General features: G+C 43.8%; 1 long non-coding RNA gene across 1 annotated transcript; it reads right to left on the minus strand.

The window, feature by feature from the left end:
- Positions 1-11,985: 11,985 nt before the first annotated feature.
- LOC309538858 lies at positions 11,986-16,404 on the minus strand. The gene is made up of 2 exons (XR_014222405.1): positions 15,450-16,404; positions 11,986-12,962 (listed from the first exon to the last, which is right to left on the minus strand). It is a non-coding gene; the product is annotated as an uncharacterized lncRNA (long non-coding RNA).
- Positions 16,405-20,136: the final 3,732 nt, after the last annotated feature.

Consider the following 20,136-nt stretch of genomic DNA (forward strand, 5'->3'; position numbering starts at 1 on the left):
ACTACTTCAATCAACAGCACAGATTGCATTTTTCTAGCATTGAAAAAATTAATGGCACTGAAGGTATTGCTGAATGAATGTTTGGTTCAGTTCTCAGCACTGAGGACTAATAGAAGTGCAGAGGAACCAATTCCCACGGCAGGTTGCCAGGAATGGACAAGACAAAGGAAAGTCCTTACTACCTGCTTTTATTCAATATTCACAGAGAGAAGCTTGGGGATGTGGCCTCTCAGAATAATGGTGTTGCTTCGAGTAAATCTCCACCCCTCCCACTTCCTCATGAGTCATCACTACAGGTGTTGGGACATGCCATCTGCCTTTGAGCTCTTTGCTCTCCTACCTTCAAGGCCCACCATGTTCTGGGAGTGAAGGGAGGTCTGGAATGCTCTCTAAAGACACTGAGTCCATCAGCTGTCGCTCCCCTGGTGCTTCTTCTTCCTCATCCTCCTCTCCCATTATTTCCCAGATTTCTCCCTCATCTTCCTCTGAGCTGTGATCTCCCTCAAACCCCTGCTGTAATTCTGAACTGTCTCCTTCTTCTCTGGAAGGGACAGGCTGAGGAGGCAGTCTCCAACATTCCTCCTCTGCCTAGTCCCTGACAGTGGGGTAGGGGAGACACAAAGCTAACTTTCCATTAGCGAGGTCATCACCACTTACTGATAGGGAGAGGGGAGAAATAATGGGGAAGGAAGCGCCTGCCCCCTTACTTCCTCACCCCTCACCCTCCCATTAATTGACGGCAACTGTCCTGCTGCAAAGCTCGTGCCGTGACTCTGCCGCACTGGAGGATCCATTTATGCTGGCTAATAGTATCAGAAATTTAAAGAAGAAGAAGAGGAGGAGGAGGAGGAGGAGTTTGGATTTGATATCCCGCTTTATCACTACCTGAAGGAGTCTCAAAGCGGCTAACATTCTCCTTTCCCTTCCTCCCCCACAACAAACACTCTGTGAGGTGAGTGGGGCTGAGAGACTTCAGAGAAGTGTGACTAGCCCAAGGTCACCCAGTAGCTGCAAGTGGAGGAGCGGAGACGCGAACCCGGTTCACCAGATTACGAGTCTACTGCTCTTAACCACTACACCACACTGGCTCTCAAAAGAAGTTTGAATCAACTACCTAAAAAGAAAAAAGAAAAAACCAGAGTGAGAAAATTGCTTTAGAAATTCCAGAACACACCCCATTTTTTTTTACAAGGAAGGCAAGTAAACATACTGAGGTCTGAATAGCGTCTTTCTCTCCACCCCCAGCCTTTGTTCCTTGTACTTGGTCCATTTCTGCCACAGATCTCCTACAAAACTAAGGCTGGCTAATGAAAGGAAAGAAAGAAAGAAAGAAATGTTGGAATGGGTAAGCCTCAGCTGAAGTGCCTGCAGGCAAAGGAACAGAAGCAGGTAATTAATGTGTTGACATAGGAGCAGACGTCAAAACTGATTTTGTAGCTGCCCTGATGCCAATTCCATTGTGTATGTCAAAAAGAGAGAGGCTCATTTGTGCATATCCATTCTCCTCATTGTACTCACTCTTTTGTTACCAGAATGTTTAGCTTGGACAGTGAGTGGGAAGACAGAAGAAATGGACATACCCTCCCACTCCCACTTTGGGGGGCGGGTGCATAAATTCTGAAATTGAGAGCTTCTCTTCTTAAAATCAACACTCTGGTCAGAAAGGTCACATATTCTTTGAACCTCTGGTCACTGGTGTATGGAGGGGGGCGGGGGCGGACACCCAGGCACCATTTGGGGGAAAGGTTGCCATCCCAGCTGCCCTCTCACGGGACGCACAACCCCAGATGTGTGCCACACTCCCGCAGGCAATGTGCCATGCCCCCACAGCCGACGCACAATGCCCCCAGGACATGCACCAGCCACGCTCCCACCTGTTCTCTGCTCTGGGGGCTGCAGCATGTTGCTCCACCACTGCCTCTAGTTACTATTAAAAAGGTAAAGGTAAAGGGACCCCTGACCATTAGGTCCAGTCGTGGCTGACTCTGGGGTTGCAGCACTCATCTCACTTTATTGGCCGAGGGAGCCGGTGTACAGCTTCTGGGTCATGTGGCCAGCATATCTAAGCTGCTTCTGGTGAACCAGAGCAGTGCACGGAAACGCCGTTTACCTTCCCACTGGAGCGGTATCTATTTATCTACTTGCACTTTGATGTGCTTTCCAACTGCCAGGTTGCCAGGAGCAGAGACCGAGCAACGGGAGCTCACCCCGTCACGGGGATTCAAACCACCGACCTTCCGATCGGCAAGTCCTAGGCTCTGTGGTTTAACCCACAGCACCACCCGCGTCCCTCTGGTTACTATTACCCCCTAGTAATTATTTACCAAAGTACTTCAGCATGCAAAACTAATGCATAATACAGGTAATACTCTTCAATTCGTTCTCCTCCTGAACACTTTCATCATATTCCCTGTACAGTGGTAACTAGGGTTAAGAACTTAATTCGTTCCGGAGGTCCATTCTTAACCTGAAACTGTTCTTAACCTGAGGTACCACTTTAGCTAATGGGGCCTCCCGCTGTCGCTGGACCACGATTTCTGTTCTCATCCTGAAGCAAAGTTCCTAACCTGAGGTACTATTTCTGGGTTAGCAGAGGCTGTAACCTGAAGCATCTGTAACCCGAGGTACCACTGTATTGTTAGGTTATTAAAAGGTTAAATAGACCCTCCATGTTTAGAGATAGTGTACCCCTGATTTCTGGACCAACACTGGGTCCTGAGAGCATGGGGAAAGTATAGAATGTGGTCCTGGATGCAGAATTGAGATCTCTGAGGATCTCAGCTTTAATTTATTTAAAGAAACCAAGTTTCTGGTCCCAATGAAGAAAGAAGTAAGCCACCTGTGCTTTCCATTCAATTGCTCAGAAAGAAGCCAATTTACAGTGGTACCTCGGGTTACATACGCTTCAGGTTACATAAGCTTCAGGTTACAGACTCTGCTAACCCAGAAATAGTGCTTCAGGTTAAGAACTTTGCTTCAGGAAGAGAACAGAAATCGTGCCCCGGCGGCATGGTGGCAGCAGGAGGCCCCGTTAGCTAAAGTGGTGCTTCAGGTTAAGAACAGTTTCAGGTTAAGTACGGACCTCCGGAACGAATTAAGTACTTAACCCGAGGTACCACTGCATTTCAAAATTCAGGAAATTGCCTGGGTTTTTTTTCTGAACTAATTCAAGGTTGGCCTATTGTTTCCCTCCGTGAGGCTCCAAGCCCCTTTCACCCCAGCCTGCCTTCTTCCATCCCACTAATGTCTGATCTCCAAACCTCATAAACTTGGTTGCTGTGGCTAACGATAAGCAAACACAGGTAAGGGAAAGAGACCGAGAGGATGCACATCAAAGGCCCTTATCACCCCTATGGAGGGACACATCTACTATGCAAAGACACATCATTGAGTTTTGGAGGTTGCACAGAGACAAAAAAGTCTCCTCCAAACCACAGGTGTGTATTGTGGAAGAGGAAGTCCCAGCTCCCTCTAGGGATGCCCTTGTTCTAATGGGTATTTACTGATGGAGGATATTCCCTGCCTCCTTTCCAGTTGTTTTCAAAACCGTAGCCTCTTAGTTCAGCTGCCTGCGATGGCTGGCCCAGTTGAATTTAAGGGAAGTGGGCAGGGTTGGTGGCTGGGGTCTGTTTTGGTGCTGACTGGTTGTGAGGGGGCCCCAGCCATCTAGGAATTTGTCTCCAGCTGAGCCAGAGAACAATTCAAGTTGTTTACACTTCTCTCTTCTTTGAGCCCCTGGACTCCATATCTTGGTCTGACTCCACAAGCTTCAGTGACAATTCCTAGTCTTTATGGCTGAGCCACTGTGGTGTAGTGGTTAAGAGTGGTAGTCTCGTAATCTGGGGAACCGGGTTCGCGTCCCCGCTCCTCCACCTGCAGCTGCTGGGTGACCTTGGGCTAGTCACACTTCTCTGAAGTCTCTCAGCCCCACTCACCTCCCAGAGTGTTTGTTGTGGGGGAGGAAAGGAGATTGTTAGCCGCTTTGAGACTCCTTAAAGGGAGTGAAAGGCGGGATATCTAATCCAAACTCTTCTCTTCTTCTTCTTCTTCTGTAAATATCTGCCATGAACCATATTGGCCAGTGTTTGCTGACATAGATAAAAAATAGTTCTTTATTGTGAAACAACCAGTTAAAAAGCCGTTAAAGAAAAAAATCCAATACATTTCAAGCCCCTTAGAATTTCCTTCAGGGACTCCTAAAACTGTTTACAGTGAGGACAAATACCTTCTTCCAGCCTCCTGAATGCTCTGGCATCTGGAGAAGGGAGAAAATGCTTATTTCCGTCTCTGTAAAGTGATCAGTGCCTTGTGTTTTCAATGACCAGCCCACTTTGAAAGAGCAATAGCCTCTCTTGTGGGCTTTGTGCTATGTGGGTGCTGGCGCCTGCCTCACAAAACTGCATGAAATATAGTCCAGAAGCGACACAATAATGTGATTACTTCATACGCAGCGGTGTCGAGTGTGAAATTCACTAAATGATTAACGGTATGAGCCTGCTGTAAAATATCATCCTGATGCTTTGCTGTTGCCCCGCTTGTCCAGTTTTTAGCGCTGCCTTTCAAACAGTCAGAAAACTAAACATGATTATAGCATGATACGGAACGGGGGGGGGGCAATGTCTTCTTCACTACAATATATTTGCTCAATTTCTCTAGGACTCCATCACCCCTCCCCTGTCCTCCATAATCTCTCAAGTAATACTGTCAAAATCCTGTCACAATGTATCCACTCTGTTTCTGCTTTTGCTCTCTAGTACAGAGTGGCTTAGAAATCACTGAAATCTTCAAAAATTGATATAAAATCAGCCGTGGTTCTGATCTGCTCGTTCTCGGTGCCATTCAACTCAGTTCCCCTTGGACTCCATGATGCTGTCCCTACTTCCATAATCCCCAAAGCGGCAGGTCACGTACGCAGGAACTTCTTAATCCTGTCAGATAGTTTTGCAAATCCTTCCTTCGGGCAATACTAGGTGACAGACGATGTATATTCCTGGCCCATTGTCTTGCCACCACCGGTACTCAATAAATGTGTATCTATGTATATTTCCCGCTCCGCATATCCCCCCTCCCTCATCCGAAAATGCTAATTAATGTAATCCCACCTTTTCATAATGTATTCATGACGTGTAAAGTATATTCATGATGTAACTTGTGAAACCCAACCTTCCCATAATGTATTCGTGACGTTTCATGCACTGTATTCTGGGACATGGAGGGAAAACTCAAAAGTTCATGTCACCCCTTTCTCACTGTTCAATCTCGCCTTGAACCTGTTGCGCAATAAACTTGGATCTTCTGCAGTTTGCTCCTGCGTCCGGCTGAGCTCATTTTCTTCCGCAGGGACCCACGGACTTAGTCCGATGAGCTGGGTGGCAGAGTAACCCCGCACCCAGAATTTTTCCGTAACAGTTGGCTGCCCAACGTGGGGCTTGTGGTTCTCCCGAGCTGCTGACTGGGGGCCCCGAAATCTTCAGCCGGCTCCGGGCCATTTTGCCTGGGAAGATCCTTTTGGACCCCCAGCCATCTTCTGGGCGGTAATCGAAAGCCCTAGGAGTTCAGCCGGGGAGCAAAAGAGGGATCCAGCCGGCTTATTCATCGATCCCGGGATCATCATAGAAGACGCGTGAGTATAAGGAAAAAGGAAAATCCAGTGCACTGGTGGGAAGGGGGTGGAAGTCTCCTGGCAACTGAATTCTCTGCCCTCCTCTCTATCGCTCCTTCTTGCCTTTCTCTTGGTCCGGTTAGTGAGAGAGACCGGGGACCGCTGCTCAACCCGAAAGGGGGGTTCTGAGCTCTATCCCTTTTCCTTAAAATCTCCAGCCAGCCGCACCAATTGGGAGCCCGAAAGTAAGACGGAGAGACCCGACTTGAAAGATAGCCGACTCTCTGCAACGGACATCCCAGTTGAAAGCAAGGGGTTGGAGCTCTCTTTCCGATCTTCCCGAGCGTCCTTTCTAGGGGGCAGGAAGTGGTCTTGCTTTCTATCCCAATCCCAGCCGCACCGGTCGAGCTACATACCACGTGTACTGTAAGCTCGCTTCCGAAAGCAAGGGGGATTTTCGACCCGAAATTCTATCCAGGGACCACCCGATCTGGCACTGCATGGCGCGGGCGTCCAGTAGGGCCCCTTTTCCTGAGATGTGACGATAGGTAGGAGGTTGCCAGGAGGGATAGCCCATGAGGAATTGGGCAGGACCGGCAGAGTGGAAAGAGACCCCAGGTTACAGGAAATAAGGAAATAAGGAAATAGGAAATGGAACGCAAGGAACCGGATAGCTAGAGCTCTCTAAAACCCACTAAGGAAGTTGCCAGGCAACTAGAAGCCCCTTCTCCTCTTTACTATACGTCCCTGTACTAAGCATACCAAACCCCTAGACATACCAATCCTAATCAACCCCTCTTTTTCCCCTTCTCTATCCCAGACACCCCCCCCAAAAAAGAAAAAAGCAAAAAAAGCAACAACAGCAACGCATGCATCTATAAAGGGGTACCCAGTCAACCAAGCGTTGTGAGCCCTACCAGTCTGATTACCTGGTGGTGTGTTTGAAGAGGCAAGGAGGCTCATAAAACCATGTGGGACCTTCCTACTAATTTCACTTAATGAAGCCAAAGGTAGTGGCCCATCTCCTTGCAATAACCAACTAAAGGATGAGAATATATATGTTTACATGTTGTCTGTTATGTGTGTTGTCTGTGAATACATATATGAGAATATGTATGTTTACATGTTGTCCGTTATGTGTGTTGTCTGTTCCTTCTGTCTCTGGCAGACTGCCTTTCTTAAGTGTGCATGGTTTAAAATGCAAGCTTGCTTCAAAATTTAAATCTAAGGAAACCATGCTGGACCTTAGCAGTCCTAAATAAGACAAAAAAAATGAGAATGAAGTGTGCAAATATTTGTTATTTGAGAGGGGCTCCAAAAGAGAGTTTTCCTCCCAAGTGGTAAAACCTAATGTTTCTGCTGCAAAAGCCTAGTTGAGCCAACTGCTCTCAAGCTAAAATGCAGTGTATGTATTTCATTAAGCATATGCCTATGAAAGTATGGTGTTCCTTCTAATAAAATTATGTCAGTCCAGTTTTAACTTTGATTTGGTTATTGTGAGAGTTATTGTAAGGCTCCTGATATCAGTAGTCTCTATAAGACGTCCTGGCCTCTTTTCTTAGAAAATGCCCCCCCCCTTGTTTCATTCTGTCTCTTTCAGGGTTTTTCCCCCCTTCTCCTTCTTATTCTGTGCCAGGTAAATTTACTCCCGAGTAAGCTTCCTTTAAAGGAAACTGCAAGGGGGGGGCATAGATTAGGCTTACTATTCCTCTGCAAGTTCAGGAAAATTGTCACTTTTGTCTTCCTTTTAAATCAAATCTATGGCTGTTTTAATTATTTGTGAGTGGTTATATCAATTGAATTAACTTTGCTTTATAAAAGATCCTCTCCCTATCTTAGGAAAAATGTTAACTTCAATCTTCCTTTAAAGATAATTTCTATAGGTATGTGTGTGTTTCTGGTAGTACAAATCTTGCTATGAACCCTGTATTTTAGGGTTGGACTAGATGACCCCAGGTCCCTTTCAACTTTCCCAATTTGTGGCTGATGAGTTGAAATTCAGCCCAGGTTGGCTCTTTGTTTTTTAAAAGGTGTGATGAGAGGTGAAAGCCATGATGTTTGAAGCAGAACTGGTGATATCAAGCATTTAAGTGATTACAGTGTTTATCATTTTGTCTATTATTTACAAAAATCAGACTTAAAAGTCTACTCAAAGTTTAAGCACATACAAATGGATAATCAAGTAGAATTAGCCTTGACCAATCCATTTGTCTGCAAATGGTAAGGCCGAAATGACTGAGAATGTTTAAAAAAAAAAAAAATTCCTATGAATTCTAACTCTCTGGCCATTTTTACTCATAAATAAGAGAGCGGTTGATTGTTCCGCGAATGGCCAGAGGGATATTAGCCCTTTCCTGTACATAAAGGAAGCAGTCTCGTTTGCTTGGGCCGAAATCGCTAGCTTTGGTAAATACTTAAATTGCTGAGTTTCTCCTTTTTGTTTAAAATCAAACCCTGTTTTCAAAATCTACTCCATACCCTTCCCTTCCCTTATTCAAATGTTAATTTAGCCAAAGGATGCAACATTTTCAATAGTACAAAAGGTTTGCTGAGACATGAACTCTGCACATGCACAGAGGCTAGATCAGCTAAAGAAGAGAGAGAGAGAGGACGGGGGGGGGGGGACTGTAAGGAGGGAGAGGAGGTTTCTTCCAAATGTAAAAGAAAAGTCAGAACCATTGAGGGAAATCACCCTTAATCTGTCTTTGCCCCAGGGGCTACTTAAGACAAAAGGCTACAAAAAAAAAAAACAAAAAAAACTAGCCCATCAAAAGTCAAGAGCTTTCCAGGTTCCAAATCTTAACATGCAAAATTCTTTTCACAGGTAAATATCAAAGCATTCCCCCCTGATTGGGAATTTTAGGAACAGCATTTCCTGACAGGCTTCTCACATGAAATAATTTCCCCTTTTAACAGGATATGTGAACCCCGATAACAAAGTGTTTGTCCCTTTTCCTCCCACAGCAACTTTCTTTCTGTTCTGTGAAACAAGTCTGAATCCCTGCTATATTAGTGACTTTCATCTCTTTGTGGCTTTGACACTCTTTTAAGTTACAAATAATCTGTTTCATTTATTTAATCCGTTTCTCCATGATGTCTATGAAGTTAATCGAAGCACAACCAAACATTGTTTGTGGAATGGTACTTGTTTACCTTCGGCCTGAGCATTTCTTATTAATTCTGTCATTTTGGCTAGTGCAAGGTACCCACACAACTTTAAATTGCCATTCATTTTTCTTGGTATTAACTCATTTCCCAGTATTCCGCTATTAACATTACAGCTGATGTTGTCACGTCATTTGGGATGTTAGAATGCCAAAACAGATTACTTCAGGTTACTTCAAGTTTCGTATTAATTGTGTGTCTTAGCATTTATTTATTTTTGGTTCCTCATAGGTCATTTTGTGTGTGTGTGTTCTACTTTGGGGACATGTTCATCACATGTTGAAAGTCAGTTTCATGAAGTTCTTTTATCAGATAGCACATGGTGAATTTAAAGTTTCCCCCCCATGGTTTTCCCTTTCCCCCCCCCAGTCTAGTAGTAATCTGTGTGGTTTTGATAATATATTTAATAATAATTCTTTTCTAAATCTGATGTCTTTGTGTCAAGTTTGTTTTCATCTGACTGGTAATCTAATTTTTTACTTTCTTTTGTATTTTTTTAACCTTTGTATTTTTTCAGTTCTCTTTCTATACATGTGGAGTAATTTTTATTTTATAATATGAAAAGAACAACAACAACAAAAACTAAGTGAAGGAAAGCAAACAAACTTAGCAGATAATAACAGTAATTATATGGAAATGTGATAATAAATAATACTAAATAGTAAATTTTATTTCTATCCTGCCCTCCCCAGCCGAAGCTGGGCTCAGGGCGGCTAACAACAATCAAAATAGTCCAATAATGATAATGAATAAAATGTTTAATCCACTAAGATTGTTATTATTTGCAGCTTCCCATGGAAACTGGAGGACATCCCTTTTACCTTTTGCCCTTTCCTTGTCTAACTGTGTTTTTAAGTCACCCCAAAACCCTGCCCCCTTACAGGATATCACTTCTACAGATGTGCAATGATGAAAAGCAGCAACAACCCCTCAACTCAGTACTTCGCCATCGCAAGACCAGCAACAACAGACAACAGAGACTGCTTGGGGAGTGGGCCTGACAAAGGGGGGTGGAGTTGACTTACAAGGACATCTTTTCACTTGAACCTCAAGCCTCTGTGCTCCAGGATTCAAAAGATACATGCGTAAAAGATCACAATTGTGTCAAGATATGCAACTGATACTTAATTAGTTTGTTTGTATTACGTGTTATTACGTAGGAATGTTGAAATGTGTCTGACAGTGTGTTATTTGTGGGGGGGCTATTTTGTGTGTAATTGTTTTTATGTTTAATGTCTTATTCCTTACACCCCAGTGAAGGATTCTCATACATTTTATGCTTTTAATAGGTCAGGCTATTATGTAGTCCAATGTTTAGAATTAGATAAATTTATAACCACATTTCGTTGTTCCACCTGGCACTCTGCCAACTTCCCAACTTCCCTACCCATTTTTAAAATGTGCTAAAACTCGCTTTACCAAAGAGAAGCTGATAAGATACATGAAGGTGCATATGCTTTCGTTTAGCAGGAATGATTCCTTATAGACTTAAATTGACTTATTTGGACAACTGCCCTTGTTAAGAATGGTTTTCTTTTAACAGATTGGTTTGAAGAGTTGAGAACCATGGGGCAAGATAAATTCAAATTGGACTCAGTTTGAATTGGGCACGTGTATCCAGGCTGCAATTAGCCTTTTGGTCCTTTAAGTGCAAGTGAGCAACCCCCATGCGTGCAAAACCACAGCCTATAATAAAATCCCATAGCTAAAGGCCAAGGCGAAGACATCTCCCTCAGAGATGCCCAAACCTGTGCCAGCTATGGTGAATGCCAGGCGACATGGTTAAATGAAAGCCCTGAGGGGATTCAACAGACAGGATGTGTTGCTGTAGCACTATGTCAGTGTGAGACCACAGAAGAGCTAGCTTGACACCTGAGAAATACACAAAAATGGCGAAGGACAAAACACCAACTGCATTTTTCAGTCAATTAGACCTTCCTGCTAGGTGTAAAGCATAAAACACTACTGAGAATGCCACAAGTAATTTAGCAACAAAATACAAGAGGTGTTCTTTATATAATACCCTATATGCAGCTACCTGCACTGATATACTTGCAAATGACCGTAAGAGGCATGGCTTGCAAGTCCCTTTCAGGTTTGCATAAAGCCACACATCCCATTCACCGAGATTTAGGGTGCGGAGAAAAGATTTGCAAGTTCTTACAGAACTTTAATGCAAATCTATCTCCGAATGGGGGACTGATACGGAACGGGGGGGGGGGCAATGTCTTCTTCACTACAATATATTTGCTCAATTTCTCTAGGACTCCATCACCCCTCCCCTGTCCTCCATAATCTCTCAAGTAATACTGTCAAAATCCTGTCACAATGTATCCACTCTGTTTCTGCTTTTGCTCTCTAGTACAGAGTGGCTTAGAAATCACTGAAATCTTCAAAAATTGATATAAAATCAGCCGTGGTTCTGATCTGCTCGTTCTCGGTGCCATTCAACTCAGTTCCCCTTGGACTCCATGATGCTGTCCCTACTTCCATAATCCCCAAAGCGGCAGGTCACGTACGCAGGAACTTCTTAATCCTGTCAGATAGTTTTGCAAATCCTTCCTTCGGGCAATACTAGGTGACAGACGATGTATATTCCTGGCCCATTGTCTTGCCACCACCGGTACTCAATAAATGTGTATCTATGTATATTTCCCGCTCCGCATATCCCCCCTCCCTCATCCGAAAATGCTAATTAATGTAATCCCACCTTTTCATAATGTATTCATGACGTGTAAAGTATATTCATGATGTAACTTGTGAAACCCAACCTTCCCATAATGTATTCGTGACGTTTCATGCACTGTATTCTGGGACATGGAGGGAAAACTCAAAAGTTCATGTCACCCCTTTCTCACTGTTCAATCTCGCCTTGAACCTGTTGCGCAATAAACTTGGATCTTCTGCAGTTTGCTCCTGCGTCCGGCTGAGCTCATTTTCTTCCGCAGGGACCCACGGACTTAGTCCGATGAGCTGGGTGGCAGAGTAACCCCGCACCCAGAATTTTTCCGTAACATAGCAAAACATGGCTTCATTAGTCCCCTCGGGGAATTAATTACCTGCTTTATCTGAGAAACTGTAATAATCCTCTTAGGTCGTGAGTTGTTAATCTATGTTAACATTGCAGTGTAGGTCAGAAGTGTGGAACAAGACAATCCATATCCTGAACAATCCTATTGGTAACATTTCTTTTCCATACAACGACCGAGACAAAGAGATATCAGAAAAGCAAGCTTTTAATAATTTTCTCCTTAGCTTTTGAGTACTGCTGACCAAAGGCAAGGACATACAGGGGTGTGCACTTCATATTAGCTTTTTCATTGCAACTGTCATAGCAGCATCTGCTATGGATTAAAGAGATCCATTCTCAATTTTTCTTAAAACTTGATTGTGTCCTATTCAAACCTAGTGCAGGAGCAAAATCACTTTTCCTTTTCTTTTTTTGCAAAAAATGCCAGAAATGATAAAAAGCCTTTTTTGTAGTGTTTGCGCTTACAGTTTCTGCTTGCGAAAAGGGGGGAGCAGCTCACCAGATGGGGTAGAGCAGCTATGCAAGGAGAGAGAGGGGTGAGATGGTGAAGTCAGTGCAAATACAATACTGGAATCAATGTGGTGATCCTGCCAGTGGGCTTGCACCATGCTGACCTCCCTGCCTCTTTCTCCTGTTAAGCAACAGTTACCCAAAGCTAGGATAGCATTTCCACACTGCCCTGCCTCTGCAAAAAAAAATGTTTATTCGTTAAATTGCCTTCGGTGAAATTGTTGTCAAATCAAGCTGGCTGGTAGCATCTGCCCCCCGATTTTATTTAGAGTTGCACAATATTTGTACCGAGGTATATTTTCAGTGCAAACATAGTCCTCAGAGCTGGGACCTGACTACTCATATTGAGTGAAGGACACTGGTGGTGCTACAGAAAAAAAAAGAATGAATGCAATGCTTTCAGAACCTCCAAAACATACCAGGAAAAAACCCTTTCCTCGCCTTGTTTGTAAGCCAACTGGCTGCTCCTTGATTGGCTGCTGTTTCAGGAATATGAATCGGATGATGAAATGAACTGTGCTCCATGAAAGTGTTTGCCATCCAAACTTTGGTCATCTCAAGGCTGTTGGTTGTTTCACATATTCTCCTTTGTGCTTGCACTGCAGCAGCTGACGCCTATGACCAGGACTGGGCTGTAAGGAATGTCCTTAGAAGCTGCAGAAACAAAGAAAATTGTTCTTGTCAGTGGTGAACCACATTTGCAAAAGAAACTGTACTTGAAAGTGCCAGAGAATAACATTGTTTGACAATCTGTTCCTATTACTTCTTACTTGCACTAGGCATTGTGACTTTTGGATCTTTCAATCTTTGCAAACTAGACTGCTAGACTATTTCGTGATTTTAAATTTAACACAGACCAATAATCACCCGATGAATTTTGGACTCCTCATATGGAGCTCAACTTCTCTTTAGCACAATATAAATGAAATACAATCCCCATGCATCCAACTGATGGAGATCCTTGACTTTTTTCTTAAGGCATTGTAATTACTCCTTGATTCATTTTCCTTTGAATGGAACAGTTAATAGAAGTTATTTTTAGCGCTGCTCCTATGCAACTCAGGTTGAAATAAAATGTTTTATTCCCCCCAAGGAGCAATCTGTTTAAAATCATTTCTCAAGCCCGGCTACTATCAGTAGCACTGTCAAAACCTCATTATTACTGACTTCATGTTTTGAATTTTATTCAGCACCTTTTCAGCCACCGGTCACAGGAAGCTTCTGCAGGCCCAAATAACTGTTTGCAGTATTCATATGGGAGCATGAATAGAAATTAGGCAGAGCTAAGGCAGGATAAGAACGCAGTCAGTCAGACAAGGCTAGCAGTGGCTGTGTGTCAACCGAAAGAGAATATCTCCATCTACCAGTGAGTGAGCTAAAAGGGCAAACAGGAAACACCCTGTCAGGAATTGAGACTGGAACTGGGAGATGAGTTTATTTTGTTGGATAATGTCTGAATGTGATGTAAGTAAGGTCCATGTAAGTAAGGGAATGAGAAAAGGAAAGAAAGAGGGTTGGGGATAAAGAAAGAAAGAAAGAAAGAAAGAAAGAAAGAAAGAAAGAAAGAAAGAGGCACAATGGGTAAACAATGTCTGTCCAGTTGATGTAAAGCATTACAGTGGTACCTCAGGTTACATACACTTCAGGTTACATACGCTTCAGGTTACAGACTCCGCTAACCCAGAAATAGTGCTTCAGGTTAAGAACTTTCCTTGAGGATGAGAACAGAAATCGTGTTCTGGCGGTGCGGCAGCAGCAGGAGGCCCCATTAGCTAAAGGGGTGCTTCAGGTTAAGAACAGTTTCAGGTTAAGTACGGACCTCCGGAACGAATTAAGTACTTAACCTGAGGTACCACTGTATAGCAGAGAGACAGAGATAGAGATAAACGATTAACTATCAAACTACATATTCTGCATGGTAGATTCCTAGAGAAGCTGGGACAGGCAGCAGTTTTAATTTTATTTATTTATTTAGAGCAGGAGTGAGGAAACATTGGCTCCCTAGGTGTTGTTGAACTTCAATACCCATCACTGGAGACAGTCAGTTTATGCATCCAGAGCAGTGACCAGAGGAGGAGTGATTCCTGGGGGGAGCTTGGAGAGATAAAACACCATGGTGCACCTGTAGCAGCAGAACTGGATACCTTCATCTCCCTCTGCAACAAAACATGTCCCTCCCATGTTACAGCTACAGCAGGTGCTGTAACTGTCAAGGACTGGGCAGAGGAGGAATGGTGAAGACCGCCTCCCCATCCTGACCTTTCCAGGGAGGAGGAAGAGGAAGAAACTATATATTTACAACAGGGCGTTGAGGGAGGTAGCAGCTCAGAGGTAGATGAGGGGGAAAAGCTGGGAAGTCATGGGAGAACCGGTACAACACCCAGCAGACATGCTGTCTTTAGTAAACGATCCATCTCCCAGAACCTGTCAAGCCTTAAAAGTAGGAGAGCAAAGAGCTCAAAGACAGAGGGCATGTAGCAGCACCCACAGAGGAGATGATGAGAATGACGAATGAGGAAGTGGGAGAGATGGGAGTGGAGATTCACTCGGGACAACGCCATTATCCTAGAGGCTGTGTTCTATAGCATCTCTCTGTAAACATTGAAATAATAATAATAATAATAATAATAATAATAATAATAATAATAATAATATTTTATTTATACCCCGCCCTCCCCAGTCAAGACCAGGCTCAGGGCGGCTAACAAGCAATAATAAAAACAAGTTGAATGAATGAAACTTAAAAACAAAATTAAAATACAACATTAAAATATTGAAACATTAAAATATTAAAATGTAGCCTCATCGCAGGAGGAGAAAGGAAAAGAAAAAAGAAAGAGGGGGAGAGAATCAAATTGTCTCCAAGCCAAAGGCCAGGTGGAACAACTCTGTCTTACAGGCCCTGCGGGAAGAAATCAGATCCTGCAGGGCCCTGGTCTCATGAGACAGAGTGGAGCCAATGTTGAAAAGGCCCTGGCTCTGGTTGAGGCTAATCTAACTTCCTTAGGGCCCGGGACCACTAGGGTGTTGCTATTTATGGACCTTGAGGCTCTCCGTGAGGCATACCGGGAGAGGTGGTCCCGTAGGTACGAGGGTCCTAAAAAAGGACGGTAAGAAACTTTCCCTTGTCTTTATACTTACCTGGGCAACCAGCTGGGAGCCACTGACAGCATCCTGACAGTAACTCTCCAGTGGTTTGACTTTACCCCCGAAGGCACTTTCTTCCATCATCTCCCAAGACAATGGATGCCAGCTCTCTCAACTCAACAACTCCCATCAACCCTAGGAAGCTCACTTTATAGCCTTATGAGAAGTTCTCAGACCGGCTTATAAAAGATTCCCAGATGAAAAACGGCAAGTCTGGTTTCAAGCAGAGGAACTCAGGTGACATTTCCTGCCCTCATTCTTGGGTCTGCCCTGATTTTGACCTTCACCCTCAAACCGTAGAGGCAGCAAAGCCTACTGAGAATCTTGGAGGACAAAGGAGTGGGAACTGAGCAGCTTGAATTCACTCAGCTCATAATGGAGGCAAGTCTTTCCTTGCTGGCAATTGGCCGTTGCCTGGCAACAATTCTCACTGAGGACCTTGAAGGCAAAGGAGTGGGGCTGAACTACCAGAACTTGTTCAGCCCATGATGACCTTACACAGACATTTTCTATTGTCTTTGCTCGGTGTGCTATGCAAACCAGCAGTTCTGATTGCTGAGAATGGGAAGTACAGCATAAAAGAGGCTAAGAGAAAGCTAAGCCACAGTAAGGCTACAATCCTAAGATCACTTACCTGGGAGTAAAGCTCTTGAACTTGGAGGGACTTGCTTCTGAGCAGACTTCTATCCTATGTATAGCATTACACTGTCAATGATCTTTAAAATGGACAGTGCTTTTTTCTGGGGGTACTCAAGGGTACTCAGTATTGGCACCTCTTTTTTCTAGAAGAAAAGCACTGCATATTTATGTGTAGGGAACATAAGAGGAAGCTAAACTATAGCTGAGAACTGGGTCCCACCTTGTTTTCCATCATAATCTGGAGAGTACACCCAAGATATACCTCCTTTTTGTTTATTTAACTGCTAGGCAAATCTAGCCAGATGGATGGGGTATAAATAAAATTATTATTATTATTTATTATTTACATGAACTGTATGACAAATGTACACACTGAAAGCTGAATAAAGATCGATTGGAATTGGCTAAATATATAATATAATGGAAACCTTCTGTGGCGAGGGGAAACTAGGTTATCCATTGGTGTCTTTCCAGTTTTATTGTTCTTAAATTTAGCTACAAGGCATTCACATAAAATGTGGTCAATTCTAATGCTCAAATGGTAGTGATGTTTAGCACTTATTTTGTGTCTTAAAATCAGTTCATGTACATTACCTCGCAAATCCTTTTAATAGCCCTGAAAGGTAAGCCAGTATATTACTTTTCTAGTGTTGCTTATAGAGGGTCTTAAGCTAAAATTTTTGGCTTGCCCAAAACCACACAGTAAGATTTGAATGCTCTCCAGCTCACACTCAAGAGTCACTATGCTCAATCAGTTCCATGTAACGTCACAGAAGCCATTAAGTGGTATTATGAGTGGGGATATCTCAAGACCCATGGAGGAATGTGCTGAGCCTTCTCAGAGCTCTTTTCGGTCGACTGAAATCGGTTGGCTGTTTTGCCCAAAGCAGGAAGCTCATCTTGACCTTTTACATGAGGTCAAACTCACTACATTAGATCGAGGCGTAGTCATACTTCAAGTAGACCCATACAAATCAATGGGACTGACTTAAGTGCAGTTGATTTCAGGGGGTCTGCTTTAAGAAAAAGCAGCATTGGGGCACTGGTCTGAAATACGGTCCTGATCCAGATCGAGAAATGTAGTCCTGATCTGAAATATGGTCCTGATCCTGGCCCAGAGCAGTCTTCTATCAAAAATTGCCTCCTTCCTAGATGTTAGCTCCAGAAGCGCCATTTAAGGGCAAGTAGAATCAGAGAGACTCCTGCCAACCTAGCAGTTCGAAAGCACGTCAAAGTGCAAGTAGATAAATAGGTACCACTCTGGCGGGAAGGTAAACCGCATTTCCATGCGCTGCTCTGGTTCGCTAGAAGTGGCTTAGTCATGCTGGCCACATGACCCGGAAGCTGTACGCTGGCTCCCTCAGCCAATAAAGCGAGATGAGCGCCGCAACCCCAGAGTCGGCCACGACTGGACCTAATGGTCAGGGGTTCCTTTACCTTTACCTAGAATCAGAGAATTCTAGACCAATCCCCTCTAGACCAACCCCCTCCAGTGCAGGAATCACAGCACAAGCATCTCTACAAAACAAATTTGCTCCATCTTCCCTGTGTACAGCCCTTCAAATACAACAGAATAACAGAACCTTTCACAGAGTTGGAAGGGATCCACCAGGGTGATCTAGTCCAACCCCCTGCCATACAGGAATCTTAGGCCCAAGATGGGGCTTGAACCCATGACCTTCAGATTAAAATTCTCCTGCTCAGTCTCTACTGACTGAGCAATCACACCTGGATATGGTGTTTTGGGGTAGGAATTAGGTGTGGGCCTCAATCCGGATTGGAAACATTATTCCCCGTGGCTTTTTCTTAAAAAATAAAAGTGGCTGCTTTAAGCACACCCTTTTTTTCTTCCAAAGTGTGAGTAACGTGGCATATAGTGGCCCTAAGCATTCATCAAAAAGTTACCTTATGCAAAATGTGATAGCAATGCCTACAGATGTATTTGTAATGGCAGGAATAATGTGTTCTCTGTTGAGAATTTTATTGTCCATTTCTGAATACATGAAAAAACCTCTTTCTCCTCGCTGTATTCTACCTCCTTTTCTTCTGCTGCTACAATTTTGGGTTGTTTTCATGGCCTCTTCATGTTTCTCAATCCTTTATTGGCATGTATTCCGTCTCTCTTTGTCACCACTCGCATGGCACAGTCAGTGCCGAATCTGTCTAGCTCATGATTTTGTATTCCTAAAGGAGACTTTCATTTAAAACTGTCCTTCAGCTTTTGTCCTCAGAGATGGACGGGGGGGGGGAGAGGGAGAGAGAGAGAGAGAGAAACCAAAACCCAACACATTCCTTCAGAAGCATAATTGGGGACAATGGCGCTGTGCACTCTGTAAAGAATGACATTCTTCTCTTCAAAGTTCCCTTAATCTTTACAATCCTTTATTTTCTGAATCACTATGTCATCTTAAGAAGGATGGTGCATCTGCAGATTTATATTATGAATAAAAGCCAGCCAGAGCCTTGCTTTTCTGCATGCAAACATTGAATTTCACAGCTGATGGACTTGGGTCTGGAGTTAATGATGTGCAGCATCAATACTTTATGAAGATCAGATGAAGTGTTTAAGTGAAACACTTCGCAAAAACCTTCCCTGTTTTCTTCAGGGTGCTTTTGAATCTTTCAGTTCATCAGTCACATATCTTTGGGGTTCTGGTTTGAAATTGTAATATACTAGACAGGTACCCTAGATTTAAGAGATTATACAAGTTTTGGTAATCTAGGAGGGTTTTTTTTAATATAATGTCTGGTGTGGTCGCGGGTGGCACTGTGGGTTAAACCACAGAGCCTAGGACTTGTTGATCAGAAGGTCGGGGGTTCGAATCCCTGTGACGGGATGAGCTCCCGTTGCTCGGTCCCTGCTCCTGCCAACCTAGCAGTTCGAAAGCATGAAGTGCACGTAGATAAATAGGCGCCGCTCCAGCAGGAAAGTATACTGCATTTCTGTGTGCTGCTCTGGTTCGCCAGAAGCGGCTTAGTCATGCTGGCCACATGACCTGGAAGCTGTAAGCTGGCTCCTTCGGCCAATAAAGCGAGATGAGCACCGCAACCCCAGAGTCGTCCATGACTGGACCTAATGGTCAGGGGTCCCTTTACCTTTACCTGGTGTGGTCAGTGGTATTTTTCTAGAAAAAAAGATGCCTGAACTCACCATGAATACCTCATTTGTTCTCTTATAATGGCAATTATAATGGCACCTGAGAGGTGCCGGAACTGAGTTCCAGTGAGTTCCAACTGGGCAAAAAAAGCCCTGGGTGTGGTTATCACAGTTGTGACAGTGATACAAGAGAATAAAGAGGAGCTTGTGTTGTCTGCTATTATGTGCTTGACTCTTATGTGGAATGGTAATTGAACTTTAATGTGGGCTCTGTGCTTTTCATTCATTTGCTAACCATGTGAGCCAATTAATTTCCATATGACCACTAGCTTTATTGAACAGTACTGATTTTTTTTTAAAAGCACCAACCTAACAATGTTTTCAAACTCAGGCCATTATACAAACAATACTCCGTTTGTTGTCAATGTTTTGGAATTTACATCGGATGCAATGTGCTAAAATGTGTAGGGAGGCAATGATATACCCTCCACCACTGTCAGGCTTCGGGGAATCGAATCCCTCCCCCGGTGGCAGTAATTAAGAAGATCAAATGTTCTTCACCCAGTATTTCCCAGCTTTCCTCCTCTGGACTATGCCCCTCTGCAAACCACTGTTCTAAATCAATACTGTCCTCAAGCCCTTGGGAATGTTCAGGAGAAGGGAGTGGGGCGGCTCCCACCATTCCTCCTCAGTCTAGCCCCTGACAAACACATTGCTGCAGAAAACCAGGACGCACGGCTACATGAATCACATGAACCGCATGAGATCGTGGTGCCCCTAAATGTGTGGTTTTGGGCATCCTGCTCTCAAGAAAACAGCACCCATAAACAGGATGCCCCGATTTAATCGGGGCAGTTGAGGGGTACGAAATGAAGGTCGCTTAACATTCACTGTTAACGTTTCTTATCCTGTCTCCCTAATTATATAGCTTTCTGTTACGTGTGT

Source organism: Podarcis vaucheri (genome assembly GCF_965113315.1).
Source record: "Podarcis vaucheri genome assembly, chromosome: 8".
Lineage (NCBI taxonomy): Eukaryota > Metazoa > Chordata > Lepidosauria > Squamata > Lacertidae > Podarcis > Podarcis vaucheri.